The 26641-nt window shown below is 38.5% G+C and overlaps 1 long non-coding RNA gene across 1 annotated transcript; it reads left to right on the top strand.

Moving 5' to 3' along the window:
- The first annotated feature begins 2763 nt into the window (after positions 1–2763).
- LOC120397895 lies at positions 2764–3407 on the top strand. Its single transcript, XR_005594073.1, has 3 exons — positions 2764–2804; positions 3035–3105; positions 3317–3407. It is a non-coding gene; the product is annotated as an uncharacterized LOC120397895 (long non-coding RNA).
- Positions 3408–26641: the final 23234 nt, after the last annotated feature.

The raw sequence follows: 26641 nt of genomic DNA, 5'->3' as shown, positions 1-26641 counted from the left end.
GGTATGCATACTTCCACCTTTTCATGTCTCTGTATGTATAAATATCTCTCCTGTGTGTGTTCCATTCTATGCTGAAACTTGCCTCTGAAGTTGATCTTGATTTACAGCAGTTTCAGCAGAATCAGGATCTTATTTTCTTTTTAGAAAGATAGAGGTAAATCTGTTTAAAACTTCCAGTGAATTAAGTGACTCTTTTTGAAATTTCAAGACAAATGTCTGATGTTTGATTGGATCCTTCTAACTGTGTGTGTGTGTGTGTGTGTGTGTGTGTGTGTACATAAAAATAAAGCACTTGAAACTTCAGGTAGAGGTTCTGCTGAATAGAATTTCGTGCATAGGCTGTTTTTAAAAATGTTTAAAACAATGTTAGCATTATGGAACATTACTGTTTCTATTACCATTATGGAAGTCATGGTCTAGAAAAAAAATATTAATCAAATGCCGGTGTCTGAACATTTACATATCAAAATTCAGGCATTTAACCTTTTAGACAACATCTTTTCTAAGTGAGAAGAGAGAGGTCTCTGGACAGTGGAACTCAAACCTCTGCAGAATGTGCACCTTCCCCAACAGTGCACATTGTTCAGTGTGTGGATTGTAGCCTTTGTCTACAATAGAAATGCTACAGCAGTGCATCTTCAGTGTTGCATCTGTGCTGCTGTAGCATTGTAGTGTAGCCATTTACTACAGCAGGGTTCAGCAATCTTCGGCACACGGCCCATCAGAGTAATCCGCTGGTGAGCCAGGAGACATTTTGTTTACATTGACCATCTGCAGGCACGCCCCCCGCAGCTCCCAGTGGCCACAGTTCGCCGTTCCTGGCCAATGGGAGCTGTGGGAAGTAGTGGCCAGCACATCCCTGTGGCCCACACCATTTCCCGCAGCTCCCATTGGCCAGAAATGGCAAACTGCAGCCACTGGGAGCTATGGGGGGGCTGTGCCTGCGGACGGTCAACATAAACAAAATGTCTCACAGCCTGCCAGTGGATTATCCTGATGGGCTGCGTGCTGAAGGTTGCCGACCTCTGTACTACAGTGACTGGAGGAGTTCTTCTGTTGCTGTAGTAAATCCACTTCTCTGAGAGGCAGTAGCTAGGTTAACAGTAGAATTCCATTGACCTGGTGCTGTCTACACTGGGCTAAGATTGGCTTAACTATGTCTCTCAGGGGTGTGAATTTTTCACACCTGAGTGACATAACTGGGTCAACTTAACTTTCTAGTGTAGACTAACCCTAAGAGGCATGCACAAGAGAATCACTCTCAAAGTGCATTACTTCAGACCATCATTTTTCTGCCTACAAAATTCCTCAGTCTCTACACTTCTTTTGAATTCTAGCATGAATGAGGCAGGGTTCCTACAGACAACAGCCTCACTCACTCACAGCACAACTTGGATGCATTCCCTGAGCACCAAATGAGGGAGAAGTTGTGAAAAAAGAGTATGTAACCACTATAAATAAAATGTTGATTATCCAAATCTCCCCATGTAATTAACTGTCAGTGTGTCTTCCAGTCTGTTCACTCCCTAGCCACTGATTGCCAATTATGCAAACAAATTTGGTGTCAGCCTGGCTGTTTTTATCAAAACACAACTTATACACAGTTGCCAACCACCAATGTTCTAGATATGGTGCAAGATACAAATACTAAAGATAGTACCACAAATGAAGATATAGCCAATGCATAGGTTATATAGCTGTGTGTGTATATGTGTTTAATATTGTGTATATATGTGTGTGTGTGTGTATATATATATATATATATATATATATATAGTATACGCATACACACACACAAATATCTCATTAAAAGTTTTATACAGTGTGTACCCACACAAATATTTTGTGGCTCTAAAATGAAAATATTTTGTAAGGTATGTAAACTGCAGTCAAGGCTGTACTGAAATGCTCAAAAATTATTTGGTTAAAGGGTAAATACACCTTGTACATTATAATGAAAATCTTATAGGTAGGGGTGGAGATTAACACTGCAGGCTGTCTGCAGAATATTAATAAAATTCAATATATTTTCTAAAAGGTATAATTTATATTTTGTGGAAATGAGACTCTTTTCTAATAAAATTCTTCTGTCCTTCATTCTGTTCATATAATTTTTCTATAAATCATCCTGTAGGAATTTTTTCTAAATATTCATCTCAGGGAGAACCTATTTAAATAAGCCCTCTTAGCAAGATTTTTCTGAATTAAAATTACACCACGAGCAATACTTTATCTAATATGCTTCCTTCTATAGAATTTCCTTGTGACTAAAACAATATTTTGTTGAATTACATTATGTTAAAATAGCTGATTTGGGGTGATGCTTCTAGTATATAAATACTATGTAAAAAAGATCAACACATTATCTGTAACCATTTTAATTTAACTAGTCCCCGAACCTGTGCAAATGTAGCTGATTTCTTCTCCACATCTACATATATAGTGGAAAAAACCTAAGGGCACTGTACTGAGCTTCACCACAAAGAGAGAATAAGAAAGGAGAAAAGGGCTGTTGGCTATACTTGTTTTGTCTTGGTTTCCAGTAAACTAGAACATTATGCGCTTTATAGGCATTTCGAAATAATTTTACTAATATTGTCTGGTGTCCATGAGATTCTTGGGTTTGTTTCATATGAAAATGAGTAAATTGTAGACCTGCCCTAAGAATACACTACGGCAGGGATCAACGCTCTGAGATCGATCCACCGACGGCTGATTTAGCACGTCTAGTAAAGACCCACCAAATCGACTGCAGATCGCTCTCTAGTGGACCCCTGTACTCTACCCCCGAGGAGAAGAGTAAGGTAAGTCGACGGGAGATTTTCTCCCATTGACCCCCCCCTCCTCCGCAGTGTAGACCCTCGATCTAACTCGAATGTCGACTCCAGCTATGTTATTCACGTAGCTGGAGTTGCATAGCATAGGTCGACTTACCGCCGTAGTGTAGATGTAGCCTTAGAGTGGGAAGTTAGAAGCAAGATCAAAAAGATCTGTCTGATTAAATATAGTTCATATGCTTTGTCTATTGAAACAGGGCCAAATCTTGAAGTGTGTTCTCAAGTCTTAGGACCCAATTCAGGAAATCATCCCCATTCAAGACAGCAGGTAAGCACCTGCCCTGAACCTGGATGGATTTAAGCCTATGCTTAAGTGCTTTTCTACATCAGAATATACTGAGGAAAAATCTTCCAATCTTTTCAAGTGGAGGAGAAATGGAGCTTGAGAGTTCGGTCTCCAGGATTGGGTCCATAATTTTCTCTTTCGTGCTTCCACCTAAATATACAAAAAGTTTTACTATGTGTGTTTCTTTTTGCAGTTTTATTTGATGAAGGAAATTATAGTTGTCATCTGCCCTTTAGAAATCCCACTGGAGAAAAGATCAATATGACACAAGGACAAATTTCCAGGAGACCTTAAAAAAATTGTGCATTAGTTAACAAATAAAAAACCTCTGTGTACTCCTGTGTAAGCTGAGTGATTGCGCATGTCAACAGACAAATGTTCAGTTCCTCTGACTCTGCAATAGTCTGTTTGCATCAATAAATGCTATGCTTCTGCATATGCACACCAGCATTTGTGGTTGCATTTCCAGAAGGTGAAAATTTGGCCCCAATAATGTCATATTAAGGAACGGGAATTTCTATTCTGGATCAGAACGTAGCTCCATCCTATTTACGACAGTGGCCAGAACCAGAGGAAAGTGGGGGTATCCCCGGTTTGAAGCTGAGGGATAATCTGCTCTCCTTATTATGTCCCACCCTGGCTTCTATTAGTTATTGGCTTAAACCCTTAAGTATGTGATTTAATTTCCAAAATTTTTGCTGTCATTAATAATGGATAGTCTTGCTTTCCATATAAACGTCCAGTCCCTTTTTGAGTGTTCCCAAGTTCTTGAGCTTAACTTCCAGTGGCAATGAGTCCATAGTCCTATTACACATTTGTAGAAAAAAGTGTTCCCTTTTATCAGTTTTGAATTTGCAACTTTTGAATATCATCAAGTTCTTGTGTTATGAAACAGTGAAAACATATGTTCCTGATCAATTTTTTGGTATACCTTTCATTATTTTATATACTTCTATCATGTTTCCTCTTATTTGTCATCTTTCTGAGGTAAAAAATGCCCATCTTTTCAATCTCTCTTCATAGGATAGTTTTTCCATGCCCTTGTTCATTCTTGTTGCCCTTCTTTGAACCCCCTCTAATTCTGCAATATCCTTTCTGAGATTGGGTGACAAATATATCATGCAGAATTTCAGATGAGGCCAAACCATTGATTATATAAAGGTTTGATAATATTTACATAAAGACATTACAGAAAATAGCATTATTCTCCATTCCATTTCTTCAGCATCCTGACATCTTGTTTGCTTTTATGGCCAAAGCTACATATTGAGCAGAGGTCTAAATTAAACTGTCTACTGTGATGTGCAGATCCCTTTCCTGAATTGAAACGGTTAATTTAAAACTCTCTGAGGCATATAATTAGTTAAAAATTTACCCTCCAGTATGCATTGCTCTTTGAAGCACCTTGATGTTAACCTTTTGCCGTGATGAAAATTGATTGTTTAATCCTACTCTTTTTGTGTCCTCTCTCTTAACCAATTTTTGATTCATAATATTTTTTTACTTCTCACACCAGGACTACTGAGCTTCTTTAGTAGCCTCTTGTGCAGGACTTTGTCAAAGGCCTTTTGCAAGTCTAAATAAATGATGTCAACTGGCTCTCCTTTACCGACCCATTCAAAAAATTATAAGAGATTAGTTAGACACGGTTTTCCTTTGAAGAAAGTGTGCTGGTTAGACCCTATCATCTCATGATCTGCCAGGTATTTAGTTATTTTTTTATTATTTCATTAATTAGCCAGGTACAGATGTAAGGCTTAGTGGACTATGATTCCCTGGATCACCCAGAGAGCCCCTTTAAAATGTAAGTACAGTATTTGCTACCCTCTTTTCCTCTGAAGTTAACTCATAATACTTTCTAGAGAGTGTAGCCTAGTGGACAGGGCACAAGACTGACACTCAAGACAGGGTTTCATGTCCCAGCTCTGGCCTGTGGAGAGACCTAGGGCAAGTCATTTCACCTCTTTGTGCCTCAGTTTCCCCATCTTACAAATGGGATTAAGATACCGACCTCTTTTCTAAAGTGCAGTGAGATCTAAAGATGAAAAGTGCCATGCAAGAATATAACATAAGAATGGCCCTACTGGCTCCAACCAATGACTAATCTAGCCCAGTATCCTATCTTTCGACAGTGGCCAGTGACAGATCCTTCAATGGGAATGAACAGGACAGGGCAATCTTCAATTGATCCAGCCTCTGTCATCCAGTCAGAGGCTTAGGGATACCCAGAGCATGGGGTTTCATCCCTGACCATCTTGACTAAAAGCCATTGATAGCCATTGACCTATCCTCCAAGAGTGAAATATTATTATTATTTTATTGGTGTCTGTCTGATATCACTCTAAATAAGGCAAAATGAGAAATTTATCAAAATACAATAAATAGCACAATAGTTAACATCTGGTGTGTGTGAAGTGAAACTTTTCTTGATGATAAGCATAGTACATTGTACAATGGTAGTACTTAAAAGATTCTACTAGTTAGAGTGGGGTATCCTATACTTGTAGATGTCTCATAACGACATTGATGCCTCCAGGGCCGGATTTACACTTTATGTGCCCCAGGCACAGCATCTTCAGCCTCCCCCCACCCCCACATACAGCTGACCTTCATGTTTTCGGTAAAAAAATGAGACTTTTAATCCACTTTTAACTTTTAGGCGCCCCTAGAACATTGGCGCTCCTAGGCATGTGCTTACTGTGCCTAATTGGAAAGCTATCCCTGGATGCCTTAGCAATGTTCAGGAATTGTCTGTCTGGTGATTGGATATATCTAAAACAATGCTAGGGTCCCCATATTCTGAGAGGAGCAATTAAGGATTAGACATGCTTGATGGCCTATGACGTGTGGTATCTTCAAGCATGCTATTTGTAGAAAAATTGTAAAATAGTCCGTTATGGCATCCCAGTAACACAACATTCAGAGCAATCTCTGAATTCTAGGCCTTGTGATGTTCATTTTCTCTGACATTTAGATTAATCAGGCTTTAATCCCCCTGCAGTCAGTGTCCCTCCTAGTTATATGGAGTTAACAATTGAGCTTTAAGTTAAAAGTCGTTGCCATGTACACAGTAAATCTGGTTGGAATTTTGAAATTTTATTGAAATTTCTAAATTGATGGAAAAAATAAACAAACGTTTGTGAACATTTTTGCAAAAATTTCCTTGAGCTTTCTTTTTTACTAAGTCTAATTTATAGTTTCTAGTACTTACCACAATCATTCCTTGTATTTATGGTGTGGATGTTCCAGTTTGCTATAATATCCAGTAGATACTTTCACTTCTTTAAGGCCTTTTAGGATCATTGTGAAGTGAAACATTTCTAGAGTTGAATATCCTGTGTTCCAAAAGAGACAAGGCGGGTGAGGTAATATCTTTTATTGGACCAACTTCTGTTGGTGAGAGAGACAAGCTTTCCAGCTTACACAGAGCACTTGAAGAAGATATTACCTCACCCACCTTGTCCCTCTCTGAGGTGACATTTTCCCTAGAGACACAATAATGCTCAAACCTTTATATTGCTTTTGCAGTGCTTTCTTCTCCCTCTTCATCCTCCTCCTCATTTAATCTAGTGTCTATACATAGTTTATCCACACCAACCACCATCAGGAAGAGAGCAACTTTTCACTGTACAGCTTTCATATACCATTCAAATTGTCATTTGAAACTTTTCCATGTCTCTTCAATCCAATTTAAAATACATTAAGGGGAACAAGTATTGTCAAAGTGTAAAAAAAAAAAGGGGGGGGGGTGGGGGAACAGGGCCATTTGGTCTCTCTTTGAAGTTAACATGGGATTTAAAATATTTGCTGAAGATAGGCTTCCTAGTGTTTAGGGTTTTATCTTCTTCATTGCTTGTCATTCTCAGTGTTGGTGGGATTACTTGTTGCTTACACATTGGCTCTTAGGTAACCATTGTTAATTTCTCTCATTGCTGAAATCATTGTCATTATTATTAGACTTTACATATGAATATACATATTTGCCATACTGGATCAGACTTGTGAGCCATCTAGGCTCTGAGGCCAGTACCAGATTGAATCAGTGGTTGGTGCATGAAACCCTATTATTGAATAAACTGCTCAAAGGGTAACTTTCTCTCTACTTAGTGGTTGACTCATGTGCTGACTGACCTTCTCTAACACTTTTTTAAAAATACCTCAGTAGTGTCCCAGTGTGGTCTTTTCCCTTCTGAATTCACCAATAATCTGTTTCCTTCCTCTCCTGGTAGCATGTGCTATTTTCAGTGTGGAATGAGTGACTTCAAGATAACTCAGGAACTAAATTATGAAAAAGAGATAATGCAAACAAGTGACTGCCTGGTATTCTAGCATCCAGCCTAGCTGAGCAATCAACCCTGGAATGCTCCTTTTGAGTTCCAGTTATTGAGATGAAGCGAGCAACAGGAAGTGGAACAACTGCATAGTGTCTTAACAGGAGATCTGTCAACTTTAACTTACTGATGAATTTAAGTCTTCATAATGACAAAGCCTAGGCCTGAGAGAGGAGGAAAGATTAACTTATTCATACAATGCACAATTAACCTATGGAACCCATTGCCGCAGAAACCACTGTGGCCAAGTGCTCAACAGAATTTAAAAAGAGATTACACGTTTTTATGCATAAGAAAAGTATTCAGTGTTGTAACAGTACATTTTAAAAATAAACAAGAGTTTTGGATGGGATTCAAACCCTTTTCTTTCAGGAATTGAACCAACCTCTCATTTTGGGGGTTTAGGAGGTACATTATCTGAAGCAGGTTATCTTATAGATGTCTATTGTATCTTACCTATTTCTCTAAAGTATCTGGTATTTACCACTCTTGGACACAGGATACTAGATTAGATACGCCATTGGTCTAATCCAGTCAGACATAGCCTAGATTTCAATAGCTTGTGACCAAAGCACTAAACTGGAATTCAAGAGATTTAAGTTTTGTTCCTAGATCTGCCACAGACTTCCTCCAGCTTACCTCCAGTAGAAAATCAAAACAAAAACAACCCCTTCATTATTAGAAGGGTGTGTTTAGTGAGAACCACCAGCCACTAGATTTTACTGAGCATATCTGCTCACATTTTCAAAAGAGTTCAGCACCCAACAGCTCTCATTTAGACATCAAAAGTGTAGTTCCCATTTTTCTCACATGAGCTGCCAGGCACTTTTGGAAATCTGGTCACTTCATTTAGGTGCCTAATTGGAAACTGAACTCTTCTGAAAATCTGGCCCTAAGGCGGAGTCGGCAACCTCTGACACATGGTTCGCCAGGGTAAGCACCCTGGCAGGCCGGGCCAGTTTGTTTACCTGCTGTGTCATCAGGTTCGGCCGACTGCAGCTCCCACTGGCTGTGGTTCACCGTCCCAGGCCAATGGGGGTGGCAGGAAGCGGTGTGGGTGAGGGATGTGCTGGCCGCGGCTTCCGGCCACCCCCATTGGCCTGGGACAGCGAGTGGGAGCCAGGGTCAGCCGAACCCGCTAACATGGCAGGTAAACAAACTGGCCTGGCCCACCAGGGTGCTTACCCTGATGAGTCGTGTGCCAGAGGTTGCCCACCCCTGCCCTAAGGAGACAATGTGTGCATTTGACAATCTGGCCCATAATGTACAGGATCTAGCTTGTACGAGGTTTGCATATTAACTGTTTACTTATTCTTCCTATAGTATGGTTTTCCCCCTAAAATGGCCAAAGAGCTTCCCCTTTTTTCATCTACCTTTTTGGTGTTTTAGAATCCCATCTGATAGTGTATATATATTTTTTGTCAGTAACAATGAATACATTAACCTTCTGGAGCAGATATGAGTACCTGATGAAAACAAGGAGATATTTACCATTTAGTATTTTATACATTCACTATGATTGTTATGTCACTGATATATTAGTGACAAATGGTTGAATAGCTTCTGAGTTTTGTATTTTTCCTGGCATCTTACGCCCACAGATATATTTGCATGGTTTCTTTTATCTGATTTTACTCTGTGTCTTCATTTGCTGTCTTGACATATTTTCTCTGATTTTTTTGTCTGTAAGACCTCACGTTCTTTTTCTTGCTTTCATTAGCAAAGTACAAAACCCTGGAAGTGTAGTTTTCCTATTTTATTTTAAATGTGAGTAACAATGTTATATTTCATACCATACAAGAAACATACCATAATGCTACTATATCTATCAAAGAACACATTTGATTAGAATAGAATAAAAGCAATGCAGTGCTCTTTTATTGTCTATTCATAGGCATATATTTAATTAGGTTATGCTACTTCTAAAATTCAAAAAGCTTAATCTTTTTCTGTCCTTAAATTAAACTCCCTGTACTCTACAATGACCAAAACAAATAATCTATGACCTACAAACAAGACACTTGCATTCCCTAAAGACTTACTTCCTTTTCTCCTCTAGGTTGTACATCTTTGAACCTCTCTTTTCTGTAACGACCTTCTGGTGCTCATTAGCATGCTGATTACCATTAACACAGCTATAATGCAGCAATTTTCTTGGTGTATGTCGAGAAGAAATGCTCATCTGAATGCAGTCAAGGGACAAAATTAACTGCATAAATCTACAGCACAAACTGGAGCTCATCCAACTTTACATGAGTCTTCTTCCCTCTGCTAGGTGTGACATCATCATCTAGCTTCCCACTGATGGCTTAATAAGTATCTCAGGGTTCCATACTATTTAATTTACCTCTTATCTGAATTTTACATTTCTATTCCCCATTTTAGTAATGTCTGACCCCCTTATTGCCTTCTCTCATAATGTATATTTACCTTTTTACCTTTTTATTTTTCATCTGTGCATCCTATGACTCTCAAACTATATATATATATATATATATATATATATATATATATATATATGTATTCTATGTTGTAAAAAATCCCCCCCATTATCCAATATATTTTTAAAGAATGATAAATGTTATATATATATATATATATATATATATATATATGACTCTCAAACTATATATTTTTAAAGAATGATAAATGTTATATATATATATATATATATATATGACTCTCAAACTATATATATAGTTTGAGAGTCATATATATATATATAACATTTATCATTCTTTAAAAATATATTGGATAATGGAGTAGGACATTTTACAACATAGAATACATTTATAGAGCTAAGAATTAAGCTGAGATATATGAGCCAAGCTTACATCAGTACTCTTTAAAATGTAGTATTAAATATTACAGTTCAGTAAGAGAAGATACTGGTAATAATCATCAGGCTTAACAGACTCTGTTCTGCAACATTTAATCTTTCTCATGCTTTTTCCTTGCTGTAACACAGTTTTGATAAATACCAAAACCACAGCAATCACATCAAATACATGGGTGAACTTGTCAACTGCACTGTCTACAACTGTTTCTTGAAACAGGCATTGGTGAGGTGGCTGATATAAGTTTAAAAATACTTAAAATATTAAGGGTGCAGTTCGGTGAAAGCTGAGCAAATTGAGAAGGTATAATAACTGTTACAGAGAACCCCTCTCTAGTACATCAATTAATTGGACCCAAGGCCATTCCCCTACATACAGCTCCTCCAGATCTTCCATGTCATCCAGAGGCTGATAATCACATATTTGATCCCTATTTCAATGAGTCTGGCAACAAATGTTGACATATGCTAAAAGTTGTGGAAAATCCTTCATAAGTAAATTTGGGGAATTAGACCTCATTAGTAAATAATTTGCTATAAGCCCTAAAATAATAATTGGAGATATACCTATCTATCTCCTAGAACTGGAAGGGACCTTGAAAGGTCATTGAGTCCAGCCCCCTGCCTTCACTAGCAGGGCCAAGTACTGATTTTTGCCCCAGATCCCTAAATGGACCCCTCAAGGATTGAGCTTACAACCCTGGCTTTAGCAGGCCAATGCTCAAAGCACTGAGCTACCCCTCCCCCTAGGCAGGACAGTTTGCAGGAAATTGACAATACTTCCACTTTAATCCAACTGTCCTCTTTCGTGGGATGAAGGTCAAAATTGTGGCCAAAATAATCACAGTTTTCAAGCCTGAAAACAACACGGGTTGTATTTTAAAGGTGAACTAGCAGGCTGAAGCAGAAAGACAACTTAAAAGTAAAATTGTGTTTGATATCAAACTTCTCAGTGCTGTTGAAAATATGCAGCAGAGTATAACAAAGTACAGGAAGATAGTTAATGGAGAAAGCATTGTGAGTCTTTTGTCAATTCACACTGGACAATGTTGATGCAGACTAGGCTTAGGAGTAGGGGCTCAATCTGCAGAGGAGCTGAGCACCTTTCAGTTCCAATCAATATTGGGCCTATGGTCTGTAAATGCCTCGGAAATCTCCTGAGACATTTAAAAGGTGGATAAATGTTGATGTCAAAGTTCTACACACCTAAGGACTGATAGACAATACTCACCACTTTTAAAACCTTTGGCAAAGGAGACAGCCTAGAGCAGCTTCATCACTTGACCTGGAGATTTCAAAAATCAAACAAAAAGTCAGACGATAACTTCTATCATGGATTTCGTAGTGCAGCGGTGGACTGCAGAGTAGAATACATTTAAGGCAGTGAAGGCTTTACATAATTTAAGGAAAAGCACATTTATCATTTCAAATAAGCATTCTGAGTTTTTAATAAATTAAAAACCCAACGGCTTTACATGGGCCTTATGTTAATCCCCTTATTTAAAAAGGTGGAATAGAAGAAAAGGGTACTCTTAAGAAACATGCTGGGTCTGAATAGGAGAAAAGAAACAACCAGAAAGAGGACAGGGAAAGCAACTAGAGAATGAGAAGAGAGGAGAGAAGAGAAAGTGTAAGGGAGGAAATCAGGAAAGAAGATTTAAAAAAGGTTAAAATTGAGAGATTGAAAAAAGGCGAGAAGAAAAAGACAAGAAGAAAGAGACGAGAAAGGCCTGGAGAAGTAATAAGGAAAAAGACAGAAAATCAGGAAGTTGTGTATGCAGAACGGGTTGGTTCAGACAATGTTTGTGGAAGGGGAGAAGGCAGTGAGGGGAGATACTAGAGAGGTGCTTATTCACTTTCTTCACACCATTCAGGATTTTATAGACCTCTATCATATTCCCCCTTGGTCATCTCCCCTCTCAGCATGCATGGGAGACAGGAGGGGAGAAGGAGCAGGCAGTAGGGTATCAGGGTGAATAGTGGAAAGGAGAAGCAAATATCAAGGTGTATAGCTATAATACCACAGGTACAAACATGCATCTAGAGAAGGCAAGTGACAGGGTTAGACAGTGGGTTTAAATAAATGAAAGACATTCTGTTTTGGTATATTGCATGCATAGTCATCTGACTTTGGGTAGATGATATACCTAGAGTGTCAATTGTTAATAAATATACATTGCTCCTACACTTCTTGGGAGGCTGGACTCATTAGTAATCATCTTTGTTCTTCAGTGAGACTTAATCGGGTAGGGAAAAATATGCAGTCCACATCCAGACAAGTAAGATAAGGCATCCAAACAAGGCACTATTCAATGTTTATACAAGACTAGTATTCTTATTAGTGTCTTTATTAATTCATCCATCTGTTTTATTTGCTGCATGTTAAGAAGACATCCTTATTGAGTTCTCCATGATGACGCCTAGATTTTCTTCCCAGATATATTTCCCCATAGTGTTTACTAAGAAGTAAATTTGACACAAATTTACCAGCTGACAAATTGTCTTCTTTTTCATGTTTTGGTCATAAGAGCTTGTTTGGCAAAGTATTAAAGTTTTATTACAAGGGAAGATTGTTAGCAGGCTCTCTTTTTGATTAGTGCAAAGTCTGATTATGAAAACCTCACCCCCTGCAGGAAAGGTGCACAATGGAGATGCTACCATGTTTAGTTTCCAAGTTTTATAATGAGCAAAAACAAAGTTTTAATATATTAGAATACCTCTAATAGGCTGCCAATATCTTATTTTCTAATTCTGGTCATTAACAATATCCTTAGGAAAACACTAACAGATAATAGATTATCCATTTGTCACTTGTAACATTTGCAGAAATGTTTAGCAATCAGTTTAGTTCATGACACGGAAAATCAAAGATCAATATCATAGCAATTCATCTAGAGCCCAGAAACTTCCAGGTCAGATTTTTAAAGTTATTTAGCTGCCTAAACACCTTTAAAATCTGGCCCTTTAAGCTTTGCCTAACACAAAATGCTTCAGCAGACAGCTATTCTGACTTTTATGTGCTGTAAATTCTGCTATGGTGATAACCTGTACATCACAGCATTCAATTAGGTGAAAAGATCATGGGTGAGCATTTGAAACTGGGTAATTGGCCTCTTTTAGTGTTCTTCTATGTTTAAGTCCACATGAAAATTCCACTAAAGAAATCAATGCAGGATATCTAATGTTCAATCGAGTCATTCTCACAATACAGATATTACACTGTAAAACCTTCTGCTGATGTTGTCTTATAACTGTTGGACCAGTGAGTTTTTGGTATGTGCCCTGATAAATGGTTTGTCTAACTTGACACCCAGTTGGTTCTGTATTCTATGCTTGTTCCCTGATTTTAGATAGCTCAAATGGCATAGACTGACATTTAATAGTGGAGAATATCAAAAGCTCAGAGACAGGCTGAGCAGGAGGATGAAAAGAATGAAAGGGAAAATACAGACTCACTTTACTTTTATAATAGCAAAACGAAACACAAATGCACATGTGGTAGTCGAGAGAAAGGGGCACTGCTAATGGCAATCAGCTTGTCCTATTGGTCCAATGAGTCCTAATTATTACATTTGGAAGGAGTGTACAATACTCTGGAGGATCAGGTTACAGCTGGCTCAGCAGAAGTATCTACAGAGGAAATGGTGGCAGCTTGTCTTTCATAGCCAACGTTAAATGGAAGTTGTGATACAGTCTAAATACTAATGGGACCAAAATCACATCCTTGCAAATGTGGTAAAAGAAAAAAAGAATCACAGAATATAGAAAAGGGTTTAGAGGTTAAGGTTAATTTGTGCAGTGGGCACCACTGAAAACTTTTCATGTGCCTTATTGCTGGTAAGTGAGATATTACTCATTCTTCATGTAAGGAATATATGATAATTTGACAATCCTGGTATCTTACCTAAAGTAAACAAAACCTTTTTAACTGTGACTTCATAATACACAGTAATCTGATCCAGGAATACAGTGGGAAGAGAAGTATCAAGGCTGGATGGAGAGTCAACAGGAACCAGTATACTGTTGTAAGAAGTATGCTTCCATTTTACTTATAAAAAAAGAAGCTTTTTTGACACCTGTGAACTGCCAACCATACTATATGGAGGAGACACATGATACACAGAGCAGATGCTAAAAGCTATACAGAGAAGCATGGAAAGATGTCTGAGACAGAAGAATAAACACATGGACAGCAGCAAGATAAGCAACAGCTTGAAGGCTATTGCTGTGGAGAAACTATAGTGATAACTGGTTGTCTGCATCACAAGAGGAGCCACATTTACCAAAACAATAGAGAATAAGAATATAGATTCAGCCAGTGCGAGTCCCTCGGCCCGCGCCACTTCCAGAAGCTCCCATTGGCCTGGAGCAGCGAACCGTGGCCAGTGGGAGCTGCAATCAGCCAAACCTGCGGACGAGGCAGGTAAACAAACCGGCCTGGCCCGCCAGGGGCTTTCCCTACACAAGCGGCATCCCAAGTTTGGGAAACACTGCTATAAACTATTCTGCCAAATGCTCTTGATGACAGTGATGATGGTGGTGACGTTCCAGTTATATGACCAATTATAGGTAAGATTCCACATTATTACATGGCATATATGCCAACCTCATTCCAACAGAATTTTCCAAACACCATGCTGATTTCCTCACTCATTTTTTACTGCATCCATATACAAGCAAACTCCCTTTGAAGGCAATATAAAAATTCCTACAGAAGGTGTCCATACAACAAGTAGCCTGACTGGGAAACTGAGAGTCTTATTAATGCTGATACAGCCTTTATTTTCTAACCTGCTTGAATCTTTTGAATTTGAGATATTCCATTGCAATCCAAGATGGCAGAACTCTTCCCACTGCCCTGTGATCCTTCAGGCTAATCACCACAGATAGTATCTTGGGAGCATCAGCCTAGCAACATCCTCTGTTCCCCACCTTATCAAACCATAGGACACTTGAAAACTCTCAATGAGTTTAAATAGGCTTTTGATAGACCTAAATAAACTCTCACAGGACTGGTGAGTCTACTAAGATTATAGGGAATTCCCCTCTCTCCGCTTCACACCCTATGAGCCTGATATGTACTTCCATCTAGAACTGGTTAGAAATCTGTAATCGGAATGATTTTGTTGATGAAAAGTGCTCTTTTTGCACAACTAAAATTTTCTGTGGGAAAATGTTGGTGGTGTTGGGGAAAATAATTAATTTTTTCCCATCATAAATATCAAAGTGACATCTGCCCAGCTGCCTGGCTCTTGTCAGTTTTATATTCTGCCTTTCAGAAGGGCTGCTGAGATAGAGCACGCTGACTCTGCCTCTCTGGCTCTCAGCCTTTCCACCGCTGAAGGGTGGTAGAGGCAGAGAACTGGGGTGCTTAGCCTCCCTCACCTCCCCACAGCTCCATGGTCAGAAAGGCTGGATCTCTGCCTGTCAGAAAGTGAAATTCACAAAAGCCTCCCAGGCAGGTGGCTGGGAAGCTGAAAAATGCAGTTTCCATTCTCATAAAAATGGATTTTTTTCTCAAAACATCTTTCTGCAAAAAATATTGTTGTTTTTGATGTTTTGTGCCAGTTCAGGACAAAAAAATGTTTAAAAAATGGAAAATTTTTCATAGGAAAGGATTTCAGCCATCTCTACTTCCAACCTTATCTCCAGGTTAATAGAGCCTGTTTGTTTTTTGTTCGTTCTTAAACAAAGGAGAGTCCCTAGATTATGAAATCACAGTTAGTGGGGAATATTTGAACTGTGATAAGGCAAAATGTTGTTTAAAATATTGGAGCGTAGATTGACTAGTGACATTTTCCACATCAGACTATGTAAATGATTTCAGATTGAAGCCACTCAGACTACAACTGCTTGTCATGGGGTCTTGGTTACCCTCATCCCATTTAAATCTCCCCAGTTAAGGCCTACGACTCTCAAAGCATCTGGCTGTGCAAAGTATGCCACGTAAGAATTCCACCAGCCAATCTTTGGTCCTGTGCACTAGACCTTGAATATGTCAATCCAGTAAAATTATGTGTCTCTGTGTTTTCCATTTTTCATGCTACATCAGGGCAACAAAGATGAAGACATACATTTCAGGTTTTATAACTTATTAACCCCATGTGCAATTTACTTCAAATCTGGCAGGAAATTCTACCTCAGAGGCAGACCACATCTGCCAATTATGTGGAAGGTGGGCAGTGCAAAATCTGTCGCGTATTGGAAAGTGAGTTGCATTTTAAATATGGAGAGACCAGCAGTGAAAGATGGGGTGGATCACTGGGCAGATTAAATTCAATGTTGATAAATGCAAAATAATGCATATTGGAAAACGTAATCCCAATTATACATATAAAATGATGGGGTCTAAATTAGCCGTTACCACTCAAGAAAGAGATCTTGGAGTCATTGTGGATAGTTCTCTGAAAACATCCACTCAATATGCAGCAGCAGTCAAAAAAGTGAACAGAATGTTGGGAATCATTAGGAAAGGGACAGATAATAAGGCAGTAAATACCACAATGCCATTATATAAATCCATGGTATGCCCACACTTTGAATACGTCTTGCAGTTCTGGTCACTCCATCTTAGAAAAGATATATTAGAAATGAAAAGGTGCAGAGAAGGGCAACAAAATGATTAAGAGTATTGAACATCTTCCGTGTGAGGAGAGATTAAGAAGACTGGGACTGTTCATCTTGGAAAAGAGATGACCAAAGGGGGATATGATAGAGGTCTATAAAATCCTGAATGGTGTGAAGAAAGTGAATAAGGAAACGTTATTTACCCCTTCACATAACACAAGAACCAGGGGTCACTCAATGAAACTAACAGCCAGCAGGTTCAAAACAAACCAAAGGAAGTACTTCTTTATACAATGCACAGTCAACCTGTGGAACTCATTGCCACGGGCTGTTGTGAAAACCACAAATAAAACAGGGTTAAAAAATAATTTAGATACATTGATGAAGGATAGGTCCAACATTGTCTATTAGCCAAGATGGTCAGAGATGCAATCCCAGGCTCTGGGTGTCCCTAAATCTCTGACTGTCAGAAGCTGGGACTGGATGATGGAGGGGAGTCACTTAAAAATTGCCCCGTTCTGTTCATTCCCTCTGAAGCATCTGGCATTTGCCATTGTTGGAAGACAGGATGGGCTAGATGGACCATTGGTCTGACCCTGTATGGCCATTCTTATATTCTCATGACTATGGTCTGACCCAATATGGTGACTCTTGTGTTCTCATATTACCTTTTTCTCCATAATTATGTTTATTTACTAGTATAAAAAAATTTGGTATTTGTGAGGAGATTCCTGGGCATCAGACTAGATGTGGAAGGCAAAACATTCCAAATGATCAGGAAATAAATAGTAGAGAAGAATAGCCATCTTGTCAAGATGCTTAATTACCTGAACTTGGAGCAGACAAGCAAGATGTGTAACTGAAGACTAGTCAGTTTTGACAATACATCAAGAATACTTATTCTGAATAATTACCACCATTAGTGGAATATGATTCTATCATCTCAGGCAAAGAGAGTAGCAGCTATCCATCTTATATGATTATATATAAAAAAACAAACACTTTTTCTAAACAACTTACAAGTGTGGTTCTATCTAAAGTTAAAAGGAGAAGGACAGATACCAAAGATGCTGAACTTCTCAGTTAACGTGCTTGCTGGGTCAACAGATGGGAGTTACTTTGATCTTGACTCCTGCAAGATATAGGGGAAAAAGAAGCCTCTTATTAAACTTTCATGGGTTATAATTAATGATCCCTTTCATAAAATTGCCCCTAATATCTGTGAATCTTAGACAGACTTTGTCTACCTGCAGGGAGAATTTTCTTTGCAGAGATACATGGAGGATCATAAATTGCCCTGTTTTAGTAATTTATTGGGTCTTTGAGGGTCTAAAGCTCCTTTTTTCTAAAGAGCAGAATTCAAGAAAAATGTCTTGCTCTAATGATACTAAATGTGGAAACATTAAAGAAGTGAATATTCTGCACACAATACGTCTCAGAAGCTTCAGGTATCTGGAAATTGTATACAAACTTCATTGTTCAGGAGGCCATCCAAAAAAATCTTCAGAGTATCGTAATGCCCTAATAAATTCCAAACCTACTAAATAAGTTGGATAATAAAAAAACCTATCCAGATGACTTTTAGAAATAAAAGTCTCAGTGGAAATAAATGTAATAGCTCTCTCAGCAGTTCCACTAAAAAAATATTTTTGAAAGATTTTAGGAACTGGAACCCAATTGGAAGGAAACTCTCTCAGTGAGCAGTTGTGATGTTCCCTTAACCAGAAAAATCTCTGTAAGGAAAGCAGCATGCACTTCCAAAGCTTGAGTAAACAGTAATTAATAAGCTTGTAAGACGTCTACATTTCTGAAATTATTTTCTGCTATTAAAATATACTATGTCTCTTATATCAACTCTGTTTGTCAAAAAACCTCAGAAAGCTCTGCTTATTAGCAGGCTATATTACAGGAAAGTAAAATATGTGGCTCAAAGTCCTGCATGGAGGATTTTACTTGCGGAAAGAGGTGAAAAAATATAATGGGTCTAAGGTAGCCATAGCTCTAGAACTGTTGCAGCTTTTCAGATAGAGTAAGGCACCTTTTTTACTATCCAGATTCTTTTACCAAATAGTAAAAAACACTGGTGCTGGTTTGCATTTTTCAGTTATGTAAAACTTAAAGAACAAAATTCTTTTTTTCTCCTTTTTCCAACTGTGTACAATCCAAACAAACCAGTATAGTAGAATTCCAGGAGACATTTCACTGTTACATCTCAAAGGCAATCAGAATTATTATTGCATCTACTTTTTCATAATCATGTAGAATAAAGGGCTTATTAGAACATGTTCCTGAGCTTCTCTATAGATGGTAACTTGTGAAGAATTTACTCAGCACAGACAGAATGAGTCCATCCTGAAAAATGATTGTAAGTACTTATACATTGTTTCACATTATTTAATTACATTTAATGATTGTGAAAGCTGTGGTAATTGAAGTCCTCTATTTATATGCAAGCTTCTGCATCTAGCCCCACGTGTGTGTGATGCAACTCTGTTCAGGAGAGACCCACCCGAAGGGACTTCAGAAAGGTTTGTTCTTTAAGTTCACTCAGTTCTTGGGCTCCACACTGACACTGTCAATAAGTGTGGCAATTATGGAGTTATTTTTTTGTCCACTAGGAGTGACACCAACAAATTCATTTTACGTAGTCCAATGAACAGCCCTCAGATGCCAATAGTGTCCAGTCACTTCTGAGGTGGCTGGTTTTGAATCACAGAGGCAAAAGGCACTGTAGCCCATTATTGCTCCCCTGAGCCAGGCAATCCCCATGAGTTAGTTGAAGCTCCACACTGACCTTTTCATTCAGTCTACCACTTTCTCAGAGCTATATCAAAGCTGGTAGCTGAAGTGGCAAACTAATCACTTGCATGTTGTGCATAGTGCTGCAGGCATTGGTGTGATAAATTGTCCAATTTTACTAAGCAAGGTTGCTCAGATAAGAGACTCACAATAAGGGTATCTACAGCTGCCTTTGTTAGGGACTAAACAATAACATGTCATTTTACTGTCTTTTTATAATTGTCATTACTACTCAAGTATGAAAATGTGTACAGTGAGAACTAAAAAGTTGTAATTTGCATAAATGTTTTAGATCATTTTTGAAGCAACAGCTGTCATAAAGGGCTGTATTTCCATTTGTTTACAAAAATGAGAAATCATTGCCATTTTGATGCCCTAAGGATTGACAAAAAGGCATACATAAACACAGAGTAGCTTAACATGTAGAACCAATAGTGTGCACACAGGCACTGCTGCCCCAATTAAATGGGAGTTGAACGCATGTACCTTTGTGTTGGCCTTATGTGTTAATCTGCTCTGTAATTATTAAGTTTGCTCAAGACAACAATGGGAGCTGTACATTCTAATGTAACCTATAACCAGCTTCCCCTTGTACACAGCTGTTTATAATATGTGGGTATTGTAGTTTGTTGTTCTTCTTTGGAAGTTTGTTGATGGGGAATCTGAGATGATTGCCCTAGTATTTGTTTGGTTTATGTGTATGCAAAATATACTGGACATATTTTAATCTAGGAGCAATTAGATAGCAAAATTAAACCTGGACATGTACTGACACCCCAAACCACAAATTCCTATCCAATGCATCAGCTGGGGCAAGGAACTACTATTATCCATTGGATATCAATGTTCCTACATAACAAATCACTTTGGGACATGTAGTTCCACACTCATGCAGACATCACCCACATGTTAAAGCAATGGGCAAATTGAAAGTAGGCACAGACTCTATTTCAAATTTCTGTGGGATTCATGTTGTGCACCTCTGCTTGCTATTCAGAAAGTCAGTGATAGAAAATTACAGAATCTCAATGAAATATGGAGCACAGTGTAGTATCCCCAATACTTAAGAAACCTTTATTAAATGCTAGCAATCTCCCCAACTACCAGTCTGTAGCTATCTAATTCTTTTTCATAAGGAAGGTTACCAAGAAGGTGGTAGGTAGCTAACTCCAGTAGCACTTTGCATTTTCTGACATTGCAGACCCTTTGCATTCTTATTTCAGACTAAAACATGGCACAGAGAAAATGCTGGTCACACCAATTGATTATTCCTTTTGGGCGGTGGAGAAAGAATTGTTGTCCATGCAAATATTGTTAGGTCTATCAACAATGTTCATCACTGGGGGCTACTGATCGCCATGTGGGACCTTGCAGAGTAGACAGAGTTGTGTTACAATGTCTATGCTCCTTTTTCTTAGACAAACTATACTGGGTGGTGATGGGCAGTTTTTTCTCATTGTAATAAGGAAATAACTTACAGGATTTCTGGTATGAGACTCTCCTTTCTTTCCTGGCTCCTGTCTCAACATGGGTCAGGGTTACTACCAATATCACATTGCAGGAATCAGTATTTGTTAGCTCCATTGGCTACTGTTACTTGCCTTACCAAGTAGAGTACATGTCCTTTGAGGCCACTAGGACACATCAGGCAACATTATAGATGGGGGATGGGTTCCTAACTCCCTTAGGAGCTTTTGAAAATCCTGCTCTATGTGTGTCAAGTGCCATTAGTATGTGGATGACACCAAGCTCTTTACCTCCTTCTCATCGAATGCAAACAGAGCTGTTGCCTTGATGTCCCAATGTCTGAGAGAAATAAGGAAGAGGCTCTTTTAGGTGCAGAATATGGGGCTACTCCTAATGGGGTGCAACTTCTATAGCAGGGGTCGGCAACCTCTGGCACACAGCTCTCCAGGGCGGCAGGAAACGCTGCAGGCGAGGGATGTGCTGGCCGCAGATTTCTGCCGCCCCCATTGTCCTGGGTCCACCAAACCTGCTGATGCGGCAGATAAACAAACTGGCCCAGCCTGCCAGGGTACTTACCCTGGAAAGCCATGTGCCAGAGATTGCCGACCCCTGTTCTATAACAACTGGCACAGGTTAAGCCAAAGCAAATAAATACAAAACAGAACCTCTTGATCCTGCAACTTGGACCCCTTTATTTCAATAGGATTCCACATGGGCACAGGAGCCTCTCATGCAGAACAACTTTATCATTAAGCCATTTATGTCAATGATTAATAGTCTATAAAACGTAACTGCGGAACCAACATCTTTTGAGTAATAGAAACTTAAGAGCATTTAGAACTTTTTCCCCCAGTAGCAATTTTCCTAGTATGCATGCCACAGCCACCTACTCGTGACCATCCCAGGTCCAAAATAGCTTTTTGTTTCACAATGTTTGGTTTTCTTGCCAGGCACAGCCGGAAACCTTACGGTTGGAAGATTTTGTACTCTAAAAATAACTATTTTTAAAAGTACATTTTGTGGGCTGATAGTCATTAATGTAGTTTAAATGTTTTTTTTTGTTTTGTTTTCATAGGCCCTAATCCTCCAGCCCAAGCACTAGTTCTGATGCACAGGGAAAGCATGATATGGAGAGGTCAGGCAAGGGTCTACTGCAGCAGGCTTACACTGGGAAAACTGGGGACAGTGGCATAGAGAGTAGGTACAAAGGTTCATACAGGGACTGGCCAAACCCAGACCTCAGGCTTTTATCTGGAAGTTCCAGCTTTCTGATTCCATTAAAGTCTCTCTAACCTCCCTGATAAAGTCTCTGTTTTTTGGCCAGCTGCCAAAGTGGATAGGAAAGAGAGAATTGATAGGAGAAGGATGAATGGGGATTGAGGGGTAAGAGGAGATAGAGAATTGATGAGGCAGGATGGAGAAAAAACTGGAGAATTGATGGAGTGAATGGGGAGAAAGAATTGATGGAAGAGAGGAATAACTGAAAGAGAGCAGGAGGGAACTGATGAGTCAAGGAAGGAGGATAGATGTCCTGTAGGGGAAGAGAATTGGGGGAGAATGATATATTGTTTGGAGAGAGGGAGAATTGATAGATTAAAGCAGTGTTTCCCAAACTTGGGATGCCGCTTGAGTAGGGAAAGCCCCTAGTGGGCCGGGCCAGTTTGTTTACCTGCCGCGTCTGCAGGTTCGGCTGATCGCAGCTCCCACTGGCCCTGGTTCGGTGCTCCAGGCCAATGGGAGCTGCTGGAAGTGGTGTGGGCCGAGGGACTTACTGGCCACCATTTCCAGCAGCCCCCATTGGCCTGGAGCAGCGAACCGTGTCCACTGGGAGCCGCGATTGGCCAAATCCGTGGACGCGGCAGGTAAACAAACTGGCCCGGCCCACCAGGGGCTTTCCCTACACAAGAGGCGTCCCAAGTTTGGGAAACATTGGATTAAAGGATGGAACTGATGGAATGCAACGGGGATGAATGTAATAGATGGACATGAGGTAAATTGACAGAGTGGAGGGAGGAGATGTAGTGTGGGACACCTATTTTGGGAATACATGCAGAATGAAATTGTATATAAATGTATATGCAAATGTAGAATTTCTGCTGAACACCTCAAGATAGGCCTGGCCAAACCTCACCTGTATGGAGGTACTTACCAGGCCATGGAATCTGCTGCAGGCTGAGATAATAGTAGCAATAGTAAAAGGGCTGCATGAGTGTTCTGCACCCCATGCCAGGATGTAGAGGAAGATCTGGACTATCTGAAACACACATAATGGAATTTCCTTGTGCAGAGCTCATATACTTGGACTATGGGCTGAGACCAGGATTTGTCCCTTATCTTTTTCAGTGCTGAGGTGCCAAAGCAATGGGAGAGAGAGGAGGCTGGTACACAAGCAATGTGGGATTGAGACCAAAGTTTTCTGCTTTATACACTAGAATCTGACTAGAAACTTTTTACAAATAAGATTTTTGATGTAGAAAAAATTGTGTGGATTTTATTTGCAATTCCATATTGTGTCCTTAGCTAATATTATTAGAGCTGATCAGGATATATTTTCTGTGTTTCTATGAAATTTTTTGACGAACTTGAAAACATTTTCTTTTATGTGGAAATTTTTCTTCAAAAGTCTTCAGGTTTTTGTCAAAACAATACAACACAAAGCAAAATATCCCTTGCCCCACAACTGAACAATTTTTGGCTGAATAACTGAAAAAATTAATTCAGATGCCTCATTTTTTAATGAATCAACCCCCAAATTAGTCAGAAATGGACATTTTTCCATGGAAATTCCATTATGATGACAGACACTTTTTGTCAAATATTTTGAACAAAAAATGTTGATTAGCTGTAAGTCTCATTTATCTGAATATTACTGAAACATTCTCCAATGCTTGTGTGAAACTGAATTTTTAAAACTTAAACTTCAATATAAATATTACTTATTGCAGAGACTTAGGGCTAGCCCTTGTTCAAACTATCCAGTTTTGAAGCTTAGTCATAGTTTAGTTATCACACAAATTGTGTCAAAATGCTTTTCCACTTTACATTATTTTAAAATGCCTGAATATTGGCAAAATTTCAGAAAAAAATCACCTTGAGAAAATATGTGGAAAATTTCAACCTAAAAGGACAATTTTACAAAACATTATAAACTTGTGAAAAAGTGCATATAATGAAGGTCCTGATATAACTAATTGCAACAATCATTACTAAGTGACTGTTATAATGCATATTTAAAATATTTCCTTCCACATTTTATTGACTTTGAATCTGTTTTGGTCTTTCACATAGAGAAACTCTTTATAGAATTTTTTTTTTAATGGAATGTTTATATTCAACTATAATTAAATCAGATTAATAACATAGGTAGTTAAGTAAGAAAGATATAGTACTATATAGCTTCTAATAATCAGGCATCATAAGACACCAGCTGAGTGACTTAATGGGCCAGTTCATTTTGCATAGATGTTTGGGGACCTCTGCCCTTTTTCTACCTTTGTGTTGGGATCTCTACCTGACTCATACTTAGACTCTTCTCTGAATTTGGTCCCAAGTGAATCTATGAGAGTGTAAATTGGTGTAATTTCAGATGTAAATTCCTTAGATTAAAGCAAGGTCTACACTAGAAACTTTTTGCTGGTATAGCAATGTTGGTTATGAGGCTGTTATTTTGGTGACATTTCTATACCAGCAAAATCCCTAGTGTAGACACAGTTATATCTGCATAAAAGTATATGCAGAAAACCAAAAGTTTTCTGGTATAGCTTATTTCACTCAGGAAACCAATATAAGCTATACTAGCAAAAATACGTTTTTTTTTCCAGTCTAACTGGGTCTACGCTGGGAGGGTTTGCCAGTACAGCTGTGCCACCATAGCTACATCAGCAAACCTTGTATTAATATAGACCTAACCTGAGTCAGATTGTTACACATCAGTAAGTGGGTCGTGAAGTCTGGGTTTAAGATAATCTAAATTACATGCTGATGAGGCCAGAAGAAAGCGCAAATAAACTCTGAATTTGGTCTGTACATATATACCTGTAGTATTAATACATAGGCATTCACTCACTATTAGAGGAAAATCTCCCTCAGTCCATAATACTGTTACAATGGAAAGAAAAAGGGTAATTATCCTTGCAATAAATATGAGGCTTTGAAGCCATCATTTTATTGAAATGCATTCCTAGTAACAAGAAAGTAAGCACTACCATTGGTTTCAATATTTTTTAATATAGAACAAATCTGTTATACACGGTATTTTAAAGGAATTTTATTTCAAAAGGTCAGGGCCAAATTCTGGTCACATTTACACTGGGGTAAATCCAGATCACCTTCAGACATTTCAGTTGGAAATTGTAGAGATGTATTTTTAAAAGAGATATGATTTGATTTGTTGTAAAAATGTTGCTGTAGATTATAAAATATTAGAAAAGTAGCACTGAATGTGTGTAGCTTTAGTATAAATTAGAATACTACAAATGTTTCAATCACTTAAGCCTCAAGACATTCCACTATGATAAAGGACTGGTAGAGTTGTTAATAAAAAAACTTCTTTGCACATTGTGTATAAACTGCACAACCTTTGCTGTATCAACTTTATGCTCCAATAAACAAGACAATAATGACAAATTATCAAAGCAGGCCTCAGATGTGACCCTCAATTGGAAGAGCAGCAATTTAATGAAGACAAAAGCTAGGTGAAAGCTGCTAATATCATTTACTGATAAACAGATTTTCTCAAGAGGCTCCTAGCTCAATCCCCTGAGGACCCATAAACCTGCATAATTCCATTTAAAATATTGTGCAATTCACTAAATTAGTCTTTGAACATCCTTACTATCCAATTATGAAGCCCCAGCATGGACAGAATAATGAAATTTTTCAAACTGTGGAATGCATGTGGTCTTAACAAACTTATGACAAACACTGAAATTAGCTTTCAATTTTGAGGCCAATGTAGCCCCTTCCTAATGCTTCAAGTCAGAGTTATAACAATAAAACACTATTGCAATGCCTAGGCAGAATGTAAGAAAAATAAATCTTTGACTTATACAGAATTCTCCACACAGTCTACCTTCAGGAAAAAAAATCATAAGAACTTGAATGATGTTTTTGCATTTGCAAGCTATTTGGCCCGCTTAAAATCTAGTAAAAGCTTTACTGAATAAAGGGTACAAAATACCTCCTGGACAGTTTTATCTTCCAGGCAGGCAGAAAAAGGCGAGAGTTTCGGAAGTGAAATTTATTTCTGTTCAAGCATTGCAAGCTGCATTATTAAAGTCATTTGTCATGGTTTGAATATTTCTGCCTGATTCACCATTAAATTGGCCCTCTAATTACCAACTTTGTCATGAAAAGTGGTTGGGCTGCTTCATTCACCAGAAAACTTCAATTCCTTAATAATAGCTTGGTTCATACTGGGGGGAAAAACAGTTATGCTTAAAATGTAAAATGAATTGTATAGACAATGACATTTAAAAAAATACATTAACGCTGAATTCAAAAGCAACCTTGAGAATAT

Source organism: Mauremys reevesii, linkage group 1 (genome assembly GCF_016161935.1).
Source record: "Mauremys reevesii isolate NIE-2019 linkage group 1, ASM1616193v1, whole genome shotgun sequence".
Taxonomy (NCBI): Eukaryota; Metazoa; Chordata; order Testudines; family Geoemydidae; genus Mauremys; species Mauremys reevesii.
The sequence above is the reverse complement of the archived record's forward strand: the minus strand, read 5'-3'. Positions and strand labels throughout refer to the sequence as shown.